We start from the raw sequence: 16,401 nt of genomic DNA on the forward strand, positions 1-16,401 counted from the left end.
TGTTCTGATCAGTATATTGTGCATTTTGTTTTGTAAAATGCTAGTAGTTTGTTAAGAGAGACCGTATAATTAAGAACATCAGTGAAGGGACAGGAAGAAGGGGCATGGCATGCTCATCTCTCCCAGGGAGAGAGTGGTTTGCATATACTCTGGACACACTGAGCAGTGTTCTCTTCCTAATAGAGACCAGGAAGATCATGGTTTGTGCTCTGGGAAGAGAAGCAAGGCCACTTGTGGAGAACACCCCATGTGGAAGTGACAGTATGCTGTCCACAAATGGCCCATTGCATGTCCCTTCTCAGCGCCTAACCAAGAGTGTGCAGGTAGGGATAGAGAGAAGAGGAAAAAATACCAGTCTCCCTTGCTGTCTGAATGATGGTCCCTCTCAGGTGACCCTCACTCCAGTGAAGTGGAATAAATGAGCTAGTTCGCCAGGACGTGGTTGGCGGATAACATCACATAAAGCAGGGTTAAAAACATGCAAAAAATATATATAAATATGGTATTGCTTTTGTAAATGCATGATGATAAAGGAATAATTTTTGAAGATACTTGTATTAGGGTGATAAATGTTAGGAATCATTGGTACAGTGGATAAAATAAAATAATCTTGTAATGTAGCTTATGTCTGAATGTGTGTTTTTATCACACTTCATTATCAAAATATTTAAAGTTAGGAAATATATATATATATATATATATATATATATATATATATATATATATATGTGTGTGTGTGTTGAAAAATGTGCACGTGTGTGTGTGTGTGTGTGTGTGTGTGTGTGTGTGTGTGTGTGTGTGTGTATTGAAATATGTGCACGTGTGTGTGTGTGTGTGTGTGTGTGTGTGTGTGTGTGTGTGTGTGTGTGTGTGTGTGTGTGTGTGTGTGTGTATGTGTCTATATGTGCGTGTGTATGCGTGCGTGTGCATGCATGTGTATGTGAATGTGTGTGTATATGTGTGCTAGGATTATACTACACCAAACTGTTTACCTAACTTCCAAAAAGCTCATACCTCCTAACAATGAGGTAAAAATCTTACTGAAACTGAGATCCTTGCCTCCTGTTCGTTGTGCTATGGATACACACACACACACACTCACACACACACACACACACACACACACACACACACACACACACACACACACACACACACACACACACACACACACACACAACAATCATTAAAAGCCACTAAGTTAACCATTTCAGTAGGTATCCATAGGGCAGGCTAGATATTTATATACAACATTATTAAAAAACATTAGTTGGAACTACATGTTTGGAGGTACAGCATGCCATCTTAGCATTGCTTACAGTCACCCAGAGGATCTGGTGTCTTATCTGTTGTTTTATGATAAGAGAAACATGTTTGCAGAATCCTGGAGTTCCGAATTTATTTTAGCACATGTTCCTTAAACATCTCAAAGATTATTTTTGATCATGGAAACTATTGCTTATGGTATTAGCAGTCATAAGTAAACTGACAGAGCCAACCTGTCAGAGAGAGAGAGATAGACATTCTAATGACAGACCTGTTTTTTCTATGGAAACTGAAGGAGCTATAGTCTGGTGTTCACTTTCTCTTAAAGGCAGGTAGGGAGATGGAAGGATGGAATGCATTGGCAGTCATCTTACTTTGATAACTGGAATTGCAAAACATCACACATAAGTTCAATTCACAGCCATGCAGCTGGTAAGAAATTCATGCAAAAAAAAACAATAATATGCCTGAATGGCAGCAATCAGTTTGTAAAATCTTAGGTCAACATGAAATGCCCTAAGCAGGTGGAAGGAGTACCTAATTATCCAGATGGATAAGATTCTGTGGTGAATGTTGGGCTGGATGACTCCAAATCAGAATAGCCATGGAAAGCAGGAAAAAGCAAAAGTTAATAAAAATTCTAGGCCCATGCGAAAAAAAAATGAATAAATATATAATCTTTTTTTCCATCTTTATAAGTATACTGCCTAACATGCCATTATGTTCATAAAACTCAGTAGCATCTTAATATACAATATTATGATATGATACTATGCCATATTACCAGTGAACTTTTTCACTATATTCAACTTACCAGTACAGTCTAAATAAAGCAGTGTACTGAACCTGACTCCATATTGTCTGCATGAGAACACATATATGCGTGTGCTGACTCACAAAGCAATTCTCTCACTGGTGCCAAGTCTTTATGAACTGCTGTAGTGGAAAACATTACTTAATAATGCTATGCTGGCATCACAGAATAAATAGCATCATTAATGGATGAATTAATGTATAAGCTTTAAAAAACAAATCTGATTAGAAAATGGAAATGTTAATTAAATGAAGTTGGTTCTAAATTAGAGAGAAAGGCAAAACAATGAAACAAAAGCTACACTACACTGAGCAGCCAATTTTCCTTTCTGGTTTAATAGGTTACATTATGGCTCATCAATCCCACACCCCCTGATCTCTGATCAGAGGTTATCAATTCACACTGAATATTGCTGTCAGAAGTCACTACCTCACATGGGAAGCAAAATTCCATTAATGAAGCAAACAATATTTAAGAGAAAAGATGCACACTGTTAGTATCCATCTGGCTGCAAGACATGCTAAGTATGGTATGGTCGACTTATTTATTTACTTTACTGACTAGGAATATCAGGTTGGGAAGATTCCATTTTCAGCCCAACCCCAGGGAGAAATAACTTTAAAATGTACAAAGAATGCAACATAAACTGAGAAAGTACACCCAAAAAACTGTCAGGCATATTCAGAAATCTCAGAATGGAAAAAGGACAACCCTGCAGATACATATATAATACAAAAGGCTAACCTGATTTTTTCTACCTAATAAGAAATGTTTGGATCATAGATTTTAACAAATAGTAAAGATATTAAGAACTGGAAGAGGAACAATCAACATTATAGAGCAAAGTTCCTTTAGATATAAGCACGCAATGGAATTATCTTAAGTTATACCACAAGTGTATTTCTACTGCACTGACAACTGTTCCTTTAATGCATACTTACATGTATCTCTATCTGAAATGAGCCTTAAAGTAAAGGGAAGAGTATTCCAGAGCTTAATGGTGTCATTCCAAGGTGATCCAGTACCTGACAGCCTGGGATGACATGACTGACAAACCAAGATGCTTAGGCAGAGATGGCCTGCATCTGTCTCCCTTGGGCTTCAGGGTCCTGGCAAAGGCTCTTGCCTCCCCCATAGTGCCTTTTTTAGGTAATGCCATGAGATCAAAACTACCAACATGAAAATTTCATCAAAACGTAAATTAAAGGTCATGCTGCTAAACGCTAGGAGTCTAAACATGAAACTGCACTCAGTACAAGCATTCTTAACCTGGAAGATGCTGACATCAGTGCAGTCACAGAAACCTGGTTCAAAGCTCTGGAGAGCACCCCAGCCATGCCAGGTTACTCATCCTATCATACATTCAGACCCCAAACCATGGACAGCAAAGCAAAAGGAGGTAGAGTTGCAATATATATAAAAGACATACACGCCTCCAGGCTGGTCAAATAGTATGACGCACAGAAAATATTCCAGGTGCTGTTAACAATTGTCAAGACCCCTATTCAAATCATAGCTAGTTATAGGCCTCCAACTTTGACTCAAGATGCCCATTCCACCTATCTGAACCTCTTCGAATCTATCAAGATTCAACCCTTTACCCTGATCCTGGGTGACGTTAACTATCCAACCATAGATTGGAAGAAATACTCATGCCAAAACACAAATGCCCAGAGATTCTTTGATTTCATTAACGCAAATGCCTAGGACCAGTTGGATGACACCCCCACAAGAGGTGAAATATCTTGGCCTTGGTATTAACCAACATCAGTAACCACTGCAGCATCCCTACAGTGTCATCATCCCTGGTAAGATCCGATCACAAAGCGGTCACTTTTAAAGTCAACATCTTCCCCGACCCCCCCAGCTAGTTTAAAGCAAAAAAACTTCTCCAAAGTTGATTACAACCTCCTGAGGGAAGGTATAAACAGCTTCACAACACCCTCCCCCTCTATAGGAACTGGTACATATGTCCAAACTTACACCAACATGCATACAGTATATGAGCATTTATATAGCTGCATGGAATCAGGAATATCTGACAGGACGAAATCATCCTTCTCAACTCAAGGAAGGGTAAACCTGTCTGATGGAGATCTACAATAAATAAAATCTATAATAAAAGGAAAAAAGTTGCTGTCTAGGACCAAGAAGGAGCAGGTGCCTAATTGAAAGCAGTCTCTCCTTAGCCTGAACAAGCAAATAAGAGCATTAGTGAAATCCTCCAAAGCAAACTTCAAGTCCAAACTGGCTACATCTACTAAAGGCAATCATAAGACCTTCTTCACATATGTACACAGTCTCAAGGGAAGCACCCAGATCTGCTCAGAACTGGTAGCCAAGAACACCACATACACAAACGCTGTATATATAGCCAACCTACTGGCAGACAGTTTCATTGAAAACTTCACCTCTCTATCTCCCCATCACTAAAACAGGACATCCCCAGTACCTGACCTCCTGCCCTTATCTCTATGGAGCAAGTCATCACTGCCCTCTCAAAGGCAAAAAAAACAGCCTCCATGGGACCTGATAACAGCCCAGGCTGCATCCTACATGAACTCAGACAAGAACTTGCAGCAGCATTAGGCACCCTATTCAACCAAAGCCTGAGTACCTGCTCCGTCCCAGCCAAGTGGAGGACAGCCACTGTCATGCCTTTGCACAAAGGTGGAGCGTCCACCGATCCAAGAAATTATAGACCCATCAGCCTAACTAGCCTGATCTGAAAGACCATGGAGCAGATTATCATGGACATGGATTATCATTAACAAGGACATTGGCAACCTCCAGAAACTTGATCCCACTCAGTTTGGTTTCATCAAGGGGAGGTCATGCCTGTTAAATTTGGTCAACTTCTTAGAGACAGTCACCAAGGCCATGGAAGAGGGGATGACAGTGCACATCATCTACCTTGACCTTGCCAAAGTCTTTGATAATATTCCCCTCTCAGGTATAATAGATAAACTCTCTCAACCAGGCATCAATCCATATGTTACCAGATGGGTAGCAAACTAGCTCACTGATAGAACCCACGTAGTCAAAATAGGGGAAGCCACCTCAAGCAGTAGAACTGTAATGAGCGGTGTACCCCAGGGATCAGTCTTGGGGCCTCTGCTGTTTGGGATATACTTTTCTGAGGTACAGGCCAAAACCAGTGGGATATGGCTGACCAAGATTGCAGATGACTGCATGCTGGGTGCTGTCATCAATTCTCCTAGTGATGCAGACATCCTTTAAGAGGAGCTCACTCAAACAAATGACTGGTGCCAGAAACATGGCCTCAAACTGAATGCCAAAAATGCATCATCATCCCCTTTGGGGAGAGTGATGTCCCCACAAATTATCACATAGATAATAAGGTCCTAAGCACACAATCATCGTGAGGGACTTGAGCACCCAGGTTGATAGGAAACTGACTTTTGACCACCATATTGCCTCTGTTGTACAGAAAGATTTCTACATAGACCATCTCATTAGTAAGAGTATCTCACCCAGGGACAAGGTGGTCATAACATCCCTGTATTCTTCCTTTATAAGACACATTATTGAGTACAATGCCCCTTTTGGCATGTACCTCACAAAGCACATGCAGCAGCTGGAAAGACCACAGAGGTTCCTCACCAGGAGAATCCAGGGCCTCAAACATCTACCCTACACAGATAGGCTAAAGGTCCTGTCCCTCTAGACATACAAAGCAATCGCAGACCCCGCCCCGATGGGACAGCTACATATCCGCAAGTCAAGCTCCACTCGAGTAACCCACATGCACGACCTCAGCCTGGTCTGTGACATCAATAGGACTTATTGGCAAAACAGATTTGCATATCAGAGACTCCTCCTTTTGTGGAATAGAATCCCTCTTCATGTCAAGCAGAGTACCTCATTAACCCTTTTTAAGCGCAACCTGGATAACTGTATGGGGAACAGAAAATACACCCCTGGGATTCCACCTGTGTCCCTGCTGGACAGTGGCATAGGGTGCTGACTTGTTGCAACATGGGCTAAATTCTTGGGTAGGCTTGTAAGGGCCTCAGGGTCAATAGTCTAGTAACTTCCTATGATCCTATGATCCTATTAATCTATGAAGTTCAGACAGCAAGCATCACAAAATGTATTTGAGGTTTTACATGTGTGTTAGGCAAGTAACAGATATCTGCTCGCACTTGGGTGAACTCTACACTACTCTAGTGATTGCATACACAACAGCTGTTTCTTCATGCCCCACACAATCCCCTTCTTCTTCATCTGGCTCACAAGCGACCCCAGTCCATTCTATAATTTTGGTATCAGAGATAGGCATACAGCCATTGCAGAGTCAGGCAGCCACATAAAATATGGTATAACCTATTTCTCTACAGTAGTTGTTACAAAACTGTGATCCACTAATGCATGCTTTAACAAGCTTTACTGTCTGAAAAGTGATTTAGTGTCCCAACACCATTAAAGAGTAAGCCAGTCCTCTACATGCAGTTGCACTACCCTCCATTACTATGCCTCTGATATCTGAATCATAGTTAAACAGTACTTTTCACTGTGTGGACAGCCATACTGACAAGAGGAGAGCTAAGCTAGCTGATGGCCTTCCATTAGTGTTTAGTGACTGAAAGAGATGTACATGGCTTTGTTTAATTGTGTAATGTGATTCCAGTGTTAATGCTACTGAACAGTGGTGATTGGTGGATCAGTAAAATCAGTGCAATGTTGCATCAGCTGTTGATTGCCATGAGGGCAGACGGAGATAGCCTTTCTAATCTGCATTTAGTGCATTTTAACATTCTATCCCTTTTTTTCCCTCTCTCATACCTCTTATCCTTTTTTCACCTGTACTATGCTGTACTGAATACCTCCACAGATTAACTTCTATATGATCCATTCTGACAGTCCATTCCATGGGTCCATGACATACTCTAGAAAGACGCATATTAAGTGATCCAAGGAGGTTCCCCCATGCTTCCTGCTTCCTCTGGACAACCTCTTCACATCTATGTAACATGACATCCATCTCTTATCTTTTTAGTTAGAAGAACTCCAATGTCTCTAGTTTCCGGTAATATCATTTCTCCTTCATCTCATACACCCTTCTGATGGCTTTCTTCTGTATTCCTTCCTACGGACTGATGAGAGATGCTGTTCTCCTTTTATAGCCTCATAGCCTCCAGAACTGCTCAAAGTACTCAAGGTGAGTCTTGAACTAAGGTTGGAACTGTGCAAGCATTTCTGTTTTGCTTCTGATATGTCTTCTGTAAAAGTATATCACAATGTTCTGTTTTCTGCTGCCAATGTCCCCTCACTTTATTCCATATAGACCACTCCAGGTGTTATCAGTACCTTTAGATTCCTACCCCCAACCCAGGGCTGTTGTGACCCAAGTGCAGTATTTTGCATTGGTCTGCAAAGGACCTGAAACTGACAGGATGGGCCTAAGGGGACAGCCACTTTGTGTACAAGATATCAAGGGGTGTGATCAGTGGATCTGTCCCCCCCCCCAATGTTTTCCCCTTTCTTAAATGTGCAATAAAGCATGGTGCTCTCTTTTGGAGAGAAGGAACACCAGATTGGAGAATGGGCCTTTCTTCCCCCCCCCCTTAAAACTTGCATTGAGGGACGCCAGATCAAGGAGCAACACTACTGACCAAATGAGCCAGCTATGGTTCTGTTTCTGCCCACTTTGCTAGACTTTCCAGATCCTTCACTAGACTCTTCTTCTAATCCTTCCCTGTTGTATCTATTGTTTTTTCAAACTTAGAGGATGACCCTTTTCTTTATTCCCTTAAGTATGCCAGAAACAACTACACTGAATAGTTTTGAACTTAGAGCAGCCCTTGTGGTACTCCATTAGTCACTTCTCTCTCTACCCTACTTTCAACCATGCAGTAATCTAGTTTCTCTGTCTTGTTACCTCCATCCCCTACAGTTATTATATAACCTACTTGTACAGGACTTAGTCAAATACCCTGGTTATGTCCACATAGATTATATCAGATATTTGTCCCTTGTTAAGTTCTCTTACAATCAAGTCATAAAAGTGGGTCCATCTTGACTGACAGCTCTTTCTGACCAAGAACCAGTATTGATTGCTGTCCTGGAGATTATAGTCCTCTAAGAAAGGAAACATCTTTCCATAAAGATTCTGTCCATGTCTTTTCCTAGTCCTGTAGCCCGCAACAATTTTTCTGCCCCCCTTTGTACAAGAGTACCAGACTTGTCTTCTGCCCTCAGACAGTTCTGATGTGTTGAAGATCTTCTTCAGGAAAGCCACCAGCCCAATGATCATACTCCTACAGACTCTGTGAGGAAGCACACCAGGATACTGTGCCTTATCCTCCCTTAAGAGTCAGTTTCCTCCCTGTCTCCTCCCACTTTACCCCAGCATCTATCCACTACTAATCCTACTCTGCTCTACGTCTTCCTAGGATGGCATCCTCTCCTGCCTTTACTTCCCAAAAACTAAGGTGAAATATTATTTCATTGCTTGTACGTTTTTCCCCTGCTTCCTGTGACCTCCTTCCCATTTTCACTCAGCTTGACCAAGCCTGTCTTCCATTTTTCCTTTCTGCTGTATCTAAAAAGAAAAAAGATGTTTTTTCCTCTTTTTAGCCAATCCTGTCAAGTCCACATTGACTTAGGCCTTTGCTACCCTCACCTCCTTTGTTGCTGGGCTGATAGAAATTTTATGTGCAGCTTTTTAGTGTATACATATATGCAGTACATATGTAAATGGGCTTCTACCTTTAAGACTCCTGAGTACATAAATGTAAACCTTTGTTATTTGTATATTGCACATTGTTTTATTATAGCATGATGTAAAAAACAGGTTGAGTCTGTAATTTGTCATTGTTTAATCTGTGTTCTACCCTGGTAAACAAAATTAAATAAATAAAGATCCACAATGCATACAGTTCTTAAATCAGTTGAGAAGAATATGCTGAGATGATAATAGCATTCTGCATTTGTTGCCATTTTGTGCAGAATTGAAGCTGTATCATGTTTTTGAAAACCTGACTCTTGTGTCCTTATTGATCAGTACAGTTAACAGCATGGTAGTCTGGCTAGGGTCATGACATGAGCTCAGAAGCCAGATATTTTTCACTCTAAAAAAACTAATTTAATTGCAAAAAATCCCAGCAAGCTAGAATAGAAACAATTCCAAGCAGCCAAGGAAATGTCAAGGAGCTCAGGGGAGCCATTTTTACTGGAAAGTTTCTTTTTGCCTCTGCAGAAAAGTATTTTTACAGATGTTCAGCCATGAAGCCAAAATCAACAGCAAATTAACCAAAGATGACAAAATTCAGCTTTCTAATGCCATTTGCCTGGTGTTCATTGAGGCAGATATCTGCTCTCTTTCAAATAGTATCAAAACTTGATAAAGAAAGTGAAAAAATACACTATGTCATGGACAAAGAAGTGAGATCTGTTTAATTTTCACTTTCATCTTCTGAGGGACAGAGTGTTTGCTTGTTCATTTACTGACTGATATACACACACACACACACACATATATATATATATATATATATATATATATATATATATATATATATATATGGGTGTACTTTCCTACAACGAAAATTCACTTTTTCGAAATGGGAAAGTACATCCCCACTTAAGCGAAAGTGCACTTTAACAAAAGTGCAGTTTCGCTTAAGCTCACTAGACTGAACCTACCGCACCAGAATGGAGGACATTGAAAAACGGGCTATGTCCTCCACTGTGGTGCAATAGTCACGGCCCTTAGGGTTATGGCACGGGTCAAGGTAAGGGGATAGTTAGTACGGCTCTAACCCTAACGTCCGTGACTATCGCACCACAGTGGAGGACATATCCCGATTTGGAATGTCTTCTACTATGGTGCGATAGTCACGGACCTTAGGGTTAGGGCATGGATCAAGGTAAGGGGACAGCCTCACTAACTATCCCCTTACCCTAACCCATGCCCTAACCCTAAGGTCCGTGACTATCGCACCACAGTGGAGGACATAGCCCGATTTGGAATGTCTTCTACTATGGTGCGATAGTCACGGACCTTAGGGTTAGGGCATGGATCAAGGTAAGGGGACAGCCTCACTAACTATCCCCTTACCCTAACCCATGCCCTAACCCTAAGGTCCGTGACTATCGCACCACAGTGGAGGACATAGCCCGATTTGGAATGTCTTCCACTGTGGTACGATAGTCATGGATCTTAGGGTTAGGGCACAGGTCAAGGTAAGGTTATAACCCTTTTTCAATTTTTTATAATTAAATAGGGCTTTATATTCTAGCAGCTAATAGTATATATTGGTATCGTAGAAAAGGCTTGTGAATGAAATTCATGAATTATTATTTGTTATATGGTTTTAATGTGACAAGCGACTGCATTTATTTATTTATTTATCTGCATATTTAATACCTATAAGAGTTTGTATAGATGCAATTTTGCACATTTTTAAAATATTTTTATTAACATTTATTTGTGCAATGAATTTCACTAGCTTGTTGCTAGATTTGATGTTACGGATGACACTGGTGCTTTAAATCTGTAATTAATACAACCGTAATTGAAGATGAACTAATTAGTTATTTACTCTAAGTGGTATATAACAATCTAGTTTTGTGATGGTTCTTTATCTTGATAAAGCCTGGTAGGAACCAGGCGAAAGCACTTGACTGATTTTTTACCTTTTTATTATTTTTAAAGATTAAAAGTTGTTGAATATCTCTCAGCTATTTTGCTCGTTATTTTCTTCAGTTGGACACATACTGCATCCTTCGAACCAAGTCTTATCACCCGTGGAGTTTTTTTGCTAAGGTTATAACCCTTCTAACTATCCCCCTTACCCTAACCTGTGCCCTAACCCTAAGGTCTGTGACTGCTAGCCCGTTCGGTCTAGCAGGTTCACGAAAGTGCACTTTTGTAAAAGTGCACTTTCGCGTTAGTGCGGGTTTACTTTTGAAGTTCGAAGTAGTGAACTTTCGTTCTTCAAAAGTACACCCATATATATATATATATATATATATATATGTATATATATATATATATATATTTATATATACGTATATATATATATATATATATGTATATATATATATATATATATATATATATATATATACACGCATACATACATATATATATATATATATATGTATATATATATATATATATATATATATATATATATATATACACGTGTATATATATATATATATATATATATATATATATATATATATATATATATACATATATATACATATATATACATATATATATATATATGTATACATATGTTGTCAGTTCATTGATGTTCCATGCCCCTAGCCTCAGCCTAGCTCTTTGTTATGGGTTGTTGCTGAAGTCATTAATCTGTCTATACTGCTCCCTTTTTCATAAAAAAAGTCTACCATTAATCTTTGGAGCTTCCAATTTATAATCTTTCCACTACTCACTTGTTTCCTGACATCCATTAAACATCTTAGATCACATCCATACATACTCCCTACAGTCTCAAAAAGATCTGCCAACCTCAGGCCACACAGGATATTTTCCAAATGATGTTCCCTTCCAATTATTTTGAAATTTATATTAACAACGATATATATAATAACCGGCACTAGGTACCTGATTTAACGTTTTAATTTCACACAAATCGGAAGCTCATCTTTTTCTGTACTACATGCTAGTACTAATGAAGGCGTGGCTCCTCCAACAAGGTCCACTGCCATTGAAGTCCCTGCCCAGCAAATAAAGAAAACATAAAATCTGCACCACTAGCTCAATATAGAAATAGCTATACACGTGGGGTATACATTAAAATGTTGGAGAAGCTAAAGCCCGGATTAAATATTGTGGCGGCTTTCATTTAAATACCGGTAAAAAAACACAGTTTAACGTCGGCAATAGTCATTATATACTGGGAGACAGGCAACGAAAATTACAATCGTCATTAAACATCAACCATCTGCAAAAACACTTCAACTAGGAGGGAAATGCGTGCCAGGTATAACGTCAGAACGCATGATTCACGTGCTACAGGGACGTATGCTAGGTCCTTTTCTCTCATAGGACCTTTTCTTTTAGGTGCTTGTTTTATTCGTGTCGTTGTGGATAGAGTGTGTTCGAACGTCTTTTGCATTTCGCGGTAGTTTGCTTAACCTTCAAGGTTGGGAAATTACATGTGAAAGAATGAAAGCAAACATGTCATCTGTCAGCTAGTATAGCGTGTGGTACGTTGTCAGTATCATTTCAGTGGAAGTTTGCTGCATGTGAATTGTGGTTATGTACATACCCAAGGATCAAGGCACTTACTTGCTGCATGTGGAGTGATTAACGAGCTGATTAGATAAGGTAAATGCTATTTGCAGTAGAGGCTTGGTTGGCATTATCTAATTCTAGACCGTATTGTCATTGCTGATGTTCATGTACTTTATTTATAATTATCGGTTCTGAGTAATATGCACTTTAAGTGTGTCTTATCATATTGCTTGTCTATACTGCAGTCTGTTTTTTTCTACGTGTTCAGTGCTGTGCAGTTTAACGGTTTTGATTTCTATATGTCTATAGTTAGCTATATAAACTCCTGTATAGGTGACCATTTTAGTATCTTTGATCTTTTTTCTGTTTTTGCCTTGTCAGTATATTTTGATCAGTGTACTCTGTGATCTTCAAATCTCTATACCCCTCATCCATGCATCTGCTTCAATGTGCTGCGATTTTATACGAATACCTGTTGCAGTTTTATATGCAGCATTAGTGTGATAAACGCTCACAGAAATACAACACATTTATTTACATGAACTGCAACTTTGTATCTGCTTTACTTCGCTCTGCCCACTTGCTCGTCTGTTCCAAGGCACTGTAGATCCAGAAACCCTTTCGCAGTTTTCACGTATAAACAAGTTTTTGAAGTAAAACACTAAATAATTTCAAATATTATTTAGTGTACGTTTAGAGTATTAAATCTATAGGATGATGAAATTACTCTTGTTTTTTTCACGAGTTTTTCTGTGTCTTGAGCAGCAAAGCCATTCATTGAATGCAAATTGTAAAGAGTGATCAAGTCATGTGTTATTCCTTTGATTAAGTACGTTGAAATGGGACCCGTGTGGGGTATTATGACTTGCTAAATTACATATTTTCAAAACATTGAGTATGAATATGTAAACCACACAGTGTATATTGTGAACAGATATCTTGTAATATGCCAGTGTAATTAAAGTGTTTACTGACCACCTCTCAACTTTTGCGTCTTGAGTTAAAGACAAAGCACAAAATAATTAAGAAGGCCCCACATTAGGAGCAGTTTTAAAGTACTCTTACTAATGTCTGAGAATTTCTGAAAATAATTCTCAATTTTAGGAGGGATGGTGCAAAAGTTTGAGAACAAGTTAGTGGCATCCCTCCAAAATCTGGACAATTGACCAACTCTAGCAGTGTGTTTTTCTTTTTTTGTAGTTGAAAGAATATAAGTGGCAAAAGTAAGTGCTCATTTGAGGACTACAGACTTTAAATATTAATTTAAGTGACTATCCAGCTTGTGACTGTCAGTGGTGTGATTGTTGTATATGACTTGATGGTCTAGCGAGTGTATTTTAATTTGATGAAGTTTCCATAGTATGAAAATATCATCTGGAGAAAGAGGGAGGTTTGATAGGATGCTAGTGGATGTGTAGAATAGTCCTTTTCGGTTGAACTCCATTTTGTTCTGTGTGATGATATGTAGATTAAGTGGCACCAGTGCATGTACAGTAAGTCATAATTTGGAAGAGTGATTCTTTCTGCAGTTTCTACATGTGATAACAGTGTTGTGCATATCAAAGAATTTCTAAGAAATGGTTCTTTGGCTTGCAGTAGCAGAAGCTCTTCTTAGCTTCTTAGTTGCATGTAAGCTCAGCAAGTGGCATTAAGCCTGCTAATTGCACCACTAAGTTGTGACTCGGAGCATCTTAAACTGAATGAAACATGCTGGCTGTCCATTTCTTCAGAATCCTTGGCTTAACTGTGTTGTCATGTCTTCATATTACCACATCAAAATGACTAAATTTTGCCGTTCATTGATACACTACTCATTTATGCAAACAAGTGTAGTGACTTCCATGTCGTTTGCAGGAATGGGACTGTACTCTAGAGAGAAGCATCGAACAATGGCAGGAATATTTTTTAGGAAGGATTGCTGCAGCAGAATTAGAAATATACAGGAGCTGACTCAGTAATGTGTGGTGTATTTTTCAAGTTGGTATTTTAAATTTTCTAGTACATTAATAGTGCAAGAAAATGTTGGAATGTGATTTTTGAGGCTATCAGCATGAGAAGGACAGAGTGCAGAAAAGACAGACTTATTAGAATGAATTATTGTTAAGGACTAAGGGACCACATATTGCATCTAAATGGCAAATGCATTCAAAGATGAAGAGCAAGTATCCTGGATCACTATAGTAAAAAGAAATAAATGAGTGAAAATTGTATGATAAATCTTAGCAGATCACTTCACGATGTCAGGCTCTGCAAGTCTGGAAACACAAATTCAACATTTTAGTAAAGGAAAAAAGTGATACCTGGATATTAGTAAAACTGAGTTTTATTTTGTAGTAACTTGTCCTTTGCAAGCAGACTTAAAATGTTTTTTTTTTTTTTTTTTTTAACTGTTTCAAGTGAAAATGAAAGACTTTGAAAGAGTGAGTGTCTCCTGTCTTGATTTCAACAAGTGTCTGGAGCCCGTTTTAGACAGATGATTTATTAAGCTGGTTCTTCAGGGAGTGAAAGATAGATGGCCATTTGGTTAGAGTGCGGGCTAAATGACTCTAACAACTGAAAGTGTACAGTAGAATTGATGTTCAATGTGCTTAATTAAGTACTCTTTCTTGTTTGAGGTGCAGTAGAGGAAGGAAGGTGAGCTGTAATCTGTTGAGCATATTTGTGTTCCACTTAATTTAGAGTTTAGAAATGAAGCACATTTTTTTTGTTTTGTATATTAAAAGCCAGAAGATGATAAACCGCCGTAACTGGTCAAAGGAGAAATCTCTGTAGCAGTCTGTTTGTTTTACTTTCGCTTTCATTTGAAGTGGCCTAAAATGTTGAAGGAGCTTTATTTGAAATGATCAGTTTTGAGTTTTGTGAGTCTCTTCTTTTGCCTTGCTCTTCTTTCCCCATCTTACCTGCTATCAGTAGAAAATGTTTCTGCTGCTGGACCATCTGATTTCATTTTCAAGTTGTATCTCCTGACTTTTCTAATCTTAGTCTTCCATTTGCAGATCTGGTAGTGTTGTATGATTCTGTTGCAATATTCCTTGCCTGTGCTCATTTTTTCCAGCATTCTTTACCTTGTATTTTCGAAGGTATTTTGCTTTAAGCATTTGTCCCAAGTTTAACTGGTTTCCTCGTGAGATTCTTCATCATTTAGATCTGTTCATTTGATTTATAGATTCTGTAGATGGGATATATATTTGAAATTCCCATTCCAGCACAGCTCATCTCAATTCTTAACTTGTGTTTTACACCATAATTGGATATGACAACATTAGGTACTGATCAACCTTGCAGTTTGAATTGAAACTGCATCATATGCTCGCCTTATTCTGTGCAGAGCCTGCTACTGGATATTGTCACTTCTTCCTTTCGGATTGTTGAAGTGGACATAGCATACGGTACAGCTCTGCACTACTTGTTCTATTTCAGTTATCTTTCCTGGCCAATATATTACATTTATTGTTGTGTCTTTGAACTTATTTTCAGATGTGATTTATCTGTCTTCTTGAGCATCTGCCTTCACATTTGATTTGGGAACCGTTACATTGTCTGCTTTGAACCTTAAGCTTGGACTCCATACCCATAGATTCCACACATTTCTTACTTGAAATAAAAGACAATTTATTTTCATTCTGATAGTTTTTGCTCAGGCTAACCTCTTTCAGTAACTAAAATTAATCACTGATTTATTTTTCTTCTAGCATTTATTTGTGATTTTATTGGTAAATATGCTCTACTTGGCATATCTATTGTATGTTTTTTTTCTTGCCTGTATTCTGTAGGTTAAGTAGTGTACTCTGCAGTCTTGGAGATGGCCTGTATGTGTACTTTCTGAACATGTTTTGCAATGGTTTATGATCTTTTGCCATATGATCAACTCTACCAGTGACCTATTCCTGAAATTTCTCACAATGATAAACACTTTCTGACCCTGACATTTTCTTTTTTATCTGTGCATTTCTCTGTTTTCCTACATCTGTAAATAATTTTGACATACAAGTTGCTGGTCTTCAAAGTTGTATGACTACAGATCCTATTCTTTTTTCAGACTAGCATGTGCATGTGGCACAACAAGGTTGAGTTTTATATTATT

The 16,401-nt window shown here is 38.7% G+C and overlaps 1 protein-coding gene across 2 annotated transcripts in view; it reads left to right on the forward strand.

The window, feature by feature from the left end:
* The first annotated feature begins 12,138 nt into the window (after nucleotides 1-12,138).
* Nucleotides 12,139-16,401, forward strand: part of PALS2 (protein associated with LIN7 2, MAGUK p55 family member) — a 1,432,251-nt gene continuing 1,427,988 nt past the window's right edge. For both annotated transcript variants that reach the window (XM_044067549.1, XM_044067552.1), the window contains exon 1: nucleotides 12,139-12,410. The gene's annotated coding sequence lies outside the window, so the exon portion shown is untranslated. The remainder of the gene's footprint in view (nucleotides 12,411-16,401) is intronic.

Source organism: Protopterus annectens, chromosome 3.part1 (assembly GCF_019279795.1).
Source record: "Protopterus annectens isolate FY-2018-M chromosome 3.part1, PAN1.0, whole genome shotgun sequence".
Classification (NCBI taxonomy): Eukaryota; Metazoa; Chordata; order Ceratodontiformes; family Protopteridae; genus Protopterus; species Protopterus annectens.